Here is a 7,430-nt window from a genome sequence, read left to right on the forward strand (position 1 = left end):
AAAGTATGAACTAATTGCTTGGCTGACACCGGGATAGTACATGATTTATACTTTGTGTTAAGAAGACAGAGCATCACAAGATTATATGAATTTGTAGGGATAGCTTTCTTTAGCATTGATATTTTGGAAGACACGATTGTTTATTGGGATGCCTGAGTATTGATGTCTTTATGTCAAATTATAGACTATTGCTTTGAATCACTTATGTCTTAATATTCATGCCATGATTAGGTATATGATCAAGTTTATGCTAGGTAGCATGCCACATCATTTTTTTATCATTTACCTACTCGAGGACGAGCAGGTATTAAGCTTGGGGATGCTAATACGTCTCCGTTGAATCTATAACTTTTGATTGTTTCATGCCAATATTATACAACTTTCACATACTTTTGGCAACTTTTTATATGATTTATGCGACTAACCTATTGATCTAGTGCCCAGTGCCAGTTCCTGTTTTTTGCATGTTTTTTGTATCGCAGAAAATCCATATCAAACGAAGTCCAATCATGATGAAACTTTACGGAGAATTATTTTGGAATTTATGTGATTTTTGGGAGGTGGAATCAACGCAAACAGGGGCCCCCAAAGCCCACAACCCACCAGGGCGCGTCAGAGGCCCCAAGCATGCCATGGTGTCTTGTGCCCTCATCGAACGTCGGTTGGATCCCTTCTTCTCGCGCAAGAAAAATAATTTATGGGAAAAAGTCGTGTAAACATTTCAGCGCAATCAGAGTTACAGATCTTCGGGGATTTAAGAAACCGTGAAGGGCCAGATCTGGGAAGCGTGAAACATAAGAGAATAGAGAGGGAGATCCAATCTCGGAGGGGCTCCCGCCCCTCCGCCGCGATGGAGGCCATGCACCATAGGGGGAACTCTCCTCCCATCTAGGGGGAGGCCAAGGAAGAAGAAGAAGGAGGGGGTCTCTAGAAGAAGCAGGGGGATCTCTCTCCCTCTCCCTCTCGGTGGCGTTGGAGTGCCGCCGGGGCTAGGATCGTGATGGCGATCTACATCACAACCTTCCTACCATCAACACCAACTTTCTCCCCCTCTATGCAGTGCGGTAACACCCCTTCTCCCCGCTGTAATCTCTACTTAAACATGGTGCTCAACTCCATATATTATTTCCCAATGATATTTGGCTATCCTATGATGTTTGAGTAGATCCGTTTTGTCCTACGGGTTAATCGTGATCTTAGTTGGTATGATTGTATATTTTATTTATAGTGTCGTCCTATGGTTCCCTCCGTGTCGCGCAAACGTGAGGGTCCCCACTGTAGGGTGTTGCAATATGTTCATGGTTTGCTTATTGTCGGTGTTGCGGGGGTGACAGCAGCCTAAACGCGGATAAGTTGGTTATGGCGTATGGGAGTAAAGAGGACTTGATACTTAATGCTATGGTTGGGTTTCACGACCTTAATGATCTTTAGTAGTTGCGGATGCTTGCTAGAGTTAAAATCATAAGTGCATATGATCCAAGCAGAGAGAGTATGTTAGCTCATGTCTTCCCCTCATATAAAATTGCAAGAATGATTACTGGTGCTTGTTATCGATTGCCTAGGGACAAATGACTTTCTTGTTGACAAAAGCTATCCACTTTTATTACCTTGCAATTTATTTGTAGTTTTATTCTCGCAAAGTACTCGTAGTTTTATTCTTGCAAAATAGTTTCATACTTGTTTTAGGTAAAGCAAATGTCAAGCATGCGTAGAGTTGTATCGGCGGTCGATATAACTTGAGGGAATATTTGTTCTGCCTTTAGCTCCTAGTTGGGTTCGACATTCTTATTTATCGAAGAAGGCTGCAAACGATCCCCTATACTTGTGGGTTATCACTGCCCCAACTCTACTTCCGCTGCATGGCTCTGTGCGTCTAGTGGTAATGGTTTGCCATCCATCTCCATAGCGTGTTCTTGGATGTTCTGCGCGTAGGAAAAATTTAATTCACATGCGATGCACCTATGGTAGAGCCCAACAGACAGAACATTAAGGGTGAGAGAGAGATCAAATCTACTATCTATCTTTAAAGGAGAGAGAAAATGTTCTATTTGTGTTTTATTTGCCTTCTTGTATTAGACATACCTCACCCTACCTACTTCCAATATCTACATGCTAAGATTCAGGGGGAGAGGAGAAACTAATGTTCATATTCAGGGGAGAAAGTTCTAAATGTTCTTGGAGACATATCTATCCTAACAAATAGGGGAAGAAATATCAATCGTCAAATGCTATTTTTAATATGTCTTCTTGTCTTGGTACTATTGAAGCTCTTTGCACCTTTACGATAGAATACTCATGTGTTACCTAACAATTGTTTTCTGAAGTGTGTTTCTACTCTTAAAATGATCAAGAATTTCAAGGTAAGTATATGCATCATATACTTGGACAAGATGGTCTCTTTCTTATTGCACATATTGTTTGCAAGAGTGAGTCTTGAACATGGAGACATTTTAGTCACATATATTTGATGCATATAGCCAAGGTACCCATGACTTATCATGTCCCTTCTACAATGTGTGTGTCCATGCATTCTAAAGCAACTATTCCTTAAAGGGGATTGCACACATTTAGGGGGAGCTTTTATTAGTCATGTAACTTTCAAAGCTATCATATTTACCGCCTATCTTATTTCGAAGCTTTGGTTGTATGTTTTCATAAATTACCAAAAAGGGGGAGATGGAAAGCACATATGCCCCTTGGTGGTTTTGAAAATTCATGACAACATATATTGTCTCTTAGACTAATAGTTTTATCTAGCTTATTTCAGATGAAGTCCATAGAGAAAATTGGCTGGATTGTGAGGAGAAGCCCGAGGGAGGAAGAAGAATAGGATTGGCCAAGAATCAGGCTTCAAGACTCTACATTTAGCTTTTATGTGAGAAATCCAAATTGAGTCCATAGGAAAGCCAATACTATCAAAATGGATGATGTATCTGTGATGATCTCGTTGCTCAAGTGCTTAGAGTTAGCCACCAAAAACCCTCATGATATTATCCCACAAATATTCTGTCCAAAGCCTAAACTCTAAAATGCAGTGCCACCAATATTTCCAAATCGTCCCTACCGATTTTTACCCTAGACAGAATCGAGAGACAACCGACAATTTTGGTACCACCTAGTCTTGATTTCGGTGCAACCGAAAAACTATGACCAACTCCATGATTACCATTTGCTGAAAATTGAAATTTCTGATTTTTGCAAACCGGTGCCACCGAGTTAGGGTAGCTCCCTAGGTCAGCCAAATTGTACCCACCGAGATTTATATGTCGGTCTCACCAAAACGCCAAAAGTTGCGACATTTTGCACTAGTTGGTGCAACCAAGTTTTGCTTCGGTTTCATCGAGTTGGGAAATAATGTTGTAACACTTCGATCTTTGGAGATGCCTATATATACCACTCCACCTGCCTCTCATACATAGAGGAAGCACTTAGAACAGAAGAAAAGTCGCCCCATCCATTTTCTGAGAGAGAACCACCTCCTCATGTGTTGAGATCAAGATATTCCACTCCAACCATATGGATCTTTATTTCTATCCTACCCGAGTTTCTTTCCACCCAATCAATCTCTTCTACCCAATACAAATCTGTGAGAGAGTGATTGAGTGTCGAGGAGACTATCTTTTGAAGCACAAGAGCAAGGAGTTCATCGTACTTACCAGATCTGTTACCTTTTGGAGAGTGGTGTCTCCTCGATTGGTTAGGTGTCGCTTGGGAGCCTCCAACTTCGTGTGGAGTTGAACCAAGAAGTTTGTAAGGTCAAGGAGATTGCCACTTCGTGAAGATCTACCCCGAGTGAGGCTAGTCCTTCATGGACGTAAGCCATGATGGAATAGACAAGGTTGCTTCTTAGTGGACCCCTTGTGGGTGGAACCCTCCATGGGTTGAAGTATCCATCAATGTGGACGTACGATAGCACCACCTATCGGAACCATGCCAAAAATCTCCGTGTCATGTTTGCGTTTGATCTCCCTACCTCTACTCCTTACTTTCATGTGCATATCTTACTTTCCGCTACTATACTCGTTGGCTTGCATGTGTAGGGTGGGCTAGACTTGTTAGAATTGCTAAAATATACAAGCATTAAAATTGGGAAATTGTTAGGTTTTAATTTGTCAAGTAGTCTATTCACCCCTCTAGACGTCCCTCCTAGTGATCCCATAGGTGCTCATAGTGGCCTACTCGCGTGTGTGGGGAGGGCGGCAACGCGGGGAGGACCAGTACGGGGGACGACAATCGCATGGGGAGGGTTGGGACGGAGAGGGCGGCGACACAAAGAGGTCGATAACTGGGGACGTCGGTGATCCGGGGAGGGCCAAAACAAGGGAGGGAGGCGGCGCGGGGAGGCCAACACTAAGAGGGTGACTGCGTAAGGATAGGGAAGGCTGGACGTACGTGTGGGAGTAAGAGCGTATAGAGTGAAGAGTGGAGTGTAAAGAGTGTGGCGGGGAAGGGAAGCTACTGAAATATTACACACGATCTTGTGCTGGGGGACGCCAGTTCGTGCCCGCCACTGCTTAGTCATATATCTGTGGCAAGCACTAGATAAGGCCCATCACTGTTGAATCATGCAAGCAGGTCCCATCCTCGAGATTTTACCTATGCCGAGCGTGTATGTATGCCCGCCGCAGCTACTCCGTTAGTTGTGGCGGTTGTTTCTTATTGCCCGCCGCTCTTATATTTCAACAGTAGTTGTGACGGGTAACCCATTGCGCTCGGCACTCATTAGGGTTCACCTATAAGCCCTTTTCCAGCAGTGTTAGCATAATTTCACAAAAATAGCATTGAATGTATGTGTATGTGTATTTTTTGTTGGGGAACATTGCATGGGAAACAAAAAATTTCCTATGCACACGCAATACCTATCCATGGTGATGATCATCTACGAGTGGAGAGATTGAATATACATACCCTTTTAGATCGCTAAGTGGAAGCGTATATAACGCGGTTGATGTAGTGGAACATCTTCGCGATCCAAATCGCAGCCCGTCCTGCGATCTCATCACGATCCGTCCCGCGATCCCATCACGATCCATCCTGATCTAGTGCCGAACGGACGACACCTCCGCATTAAGCACACGTACAGCTCGAGGACGATCTCCACCTTCTTGATCCAGCAAGAGGAGGCGAAGAGGTAGATGGGTTCTCCAGCACGACGGCGTGGTGGTGGTGGTGGTGGAACTATTCCAGCAGGGCTTCGCCTAAGCACCGCTGAAACTAGACTAGAGGAGAAACAGATCTAGAGAGAGGGCAGCACGTGGCTGAATTATTTCGTCTCAAAAACCCTCAAAACCTCTAGTATATATAGGAGGGAGGGAGGGAGGGGAGGAGGCTTCCTCAAACCCTCAAGGTTTGGCCGAAATTGGAGGTGGAGGAGTCCTACTCCAATACTACTCCAAGTCGGACTCCTCCCACTCGGAATATTCCCCCTCTCCCTTTGGAAACCTTTTCCACCTTTGAGTTTTTCCCACCCCTAGCCGCATGGGCTTAGTGGTTGGTTCGGCCAGCCAAATATGGGATGGTTTGACTCCTCCCACATCCCATGAGGTCCTTTGGTCATCACACCCATCCCGGTGGTCCCCCGGTACCCTCCCGGCACTCCCGGTACACTATCGATGAGACCGAAACTTTTCCGATGGCCAAAATAGGACTTCCTATATATCAATCTTTACCTCGGACTATTTTGGAGTTTCTCATGACGTCCAGGATCTTATCCGGGACTCCGAACAACCTTCGGTCACCAACACCTATAACTCAACTATACCGAAACGTCACCAAACCTTAAGTGTGCAGGCCGTGCGGGTTCGAGAACTATGCAGACATGACCTGAGACATTCTTTGATGAATAACCAATAGCGGGACCTGGATGTACATATTGGATCCTACATATTCTACGAAGATCTCTATCAGTTGAACCTCTATATCAAGGATTCAGTTAATCCCGTATGTTTTTACCTTTGTCCTTGGGTATGTTACTTGCCCAAGATTCGATCGGCGGTATCTCCATACCTAGTTCAATCTCGTTACCAGCAAGTCTCTTTACTCGTTCCGTAATACAAGATCTCGTTACTAACTCCTTAGTCACATTGCTTGCAAGGCTTATTGTGATGTTGTATTACCGAGTGGGCCTCGAGATACCTCTCCGTCACACGGAGTGACAAATCCTTGTCTTGATCCATGCCAACCCAACAGACACCTTCGGAGATACCTTTGGAGCACCTTTATAGTCACCGAGTAACGTTGCGATGTTTGATACACAAAAGGTATTCCTCCGGTGTCCGGGAGTTGCATGATCTCGTGGTCATAGGAACAGATACATTGACATGCAAAAAACAGTAGCAATAAACTGACACGATCATATGCTACGTTTATAGTTTGGGTCTTGTCCATCACATCATTCTCCTAATGATGTGATCTCGTTATCAAGTGACAACACTTGTCTATTGCTAGGAAATCTTGACCATCTTTGTTCAATGAGCTAGTCAACTAGAGGCTTACTAGGACAGTGTGTTGTCTATGTATCCACACATGTATTTGAGTTTCCAATCAATACAATTATAGCATGGACAACGATTATCATGAACAAAGAAATATAATAATAATCAATTTATTATTGCCTCTACGACATATTTCCAACATTTTTATGTTTTTGTTTAAGTGTTATAATGCTATTGATAGTCATCGACGGTAGCGCTTCTATGTTTTTCCTTGACAATGTCGCAAACTTAATTATGGCGTCACCATATTAACATGGACGAATAAAAGGTTTCTTGATTGGCCTAATCATACATGGCGTCCAACGGCTCAAGTAAGACTATGTTTCATGAGATTGCGAGCCTCAACATATAAGGTTCAAATTTCGTGACTAAAAACAAAGAATTAAAACTAAGAGACTATCTCTCTAATGTCATAAATAACAACTCCATAAGACGACGTGCTTCCATTCTTGATTGATTCCACAACTTCTTCGAAGTCCGACGCCACGTAGTTGCACTAAGAGTAAGTATATGCAACAAGGGCCAAAGCTTCCTTGGTTGCTACTACTTCAAGTGTGTGCGGATTAATTACACGAGGAAATAACAAAGTTGAGGCGCCAATGGAAGTTCCTTCTTGATCGCGACATACAATCCCGACAACACCCTATTCACCATGCATTGGAACCAAAACCTGTTGCCTTGGGTTGGTATGCTTTTGTAAGATTTGAATGTTAGACTAAAAAGACGGGACAAAGCCATGGGTAAACATTGGCTCTAAAATATATCCTCTCGAACCGTTTTCCTTCAAGAAGTCCATATCGCCCAAAGTGTTACAATCATCTTTGTGAACTTCTGCTATGAAAGTATATTGCTCATAGAAAAAAGCAACTCTTCGATGCTCGGTTCAGTGTTGTGGCTCAAGTATATCACCATTTGTCCATCTGATAATGCCCAAAC

This window comes from Hordeum vulgare, chromosome 6H (assembly GCF_904849725.1).
Source record: "Hordeum vulgare subsp. vulgare chromosome 6H, MorexV3_pseudomolecules_assembly, whole genome shotgun sequence".
NCBI classification, from domain to species: Eukaryota; Viridiplantae; Streptophyta; class Magnoliopsida; order Poales; family Poaceae; genus Hordeum; species Hordeum vulgare.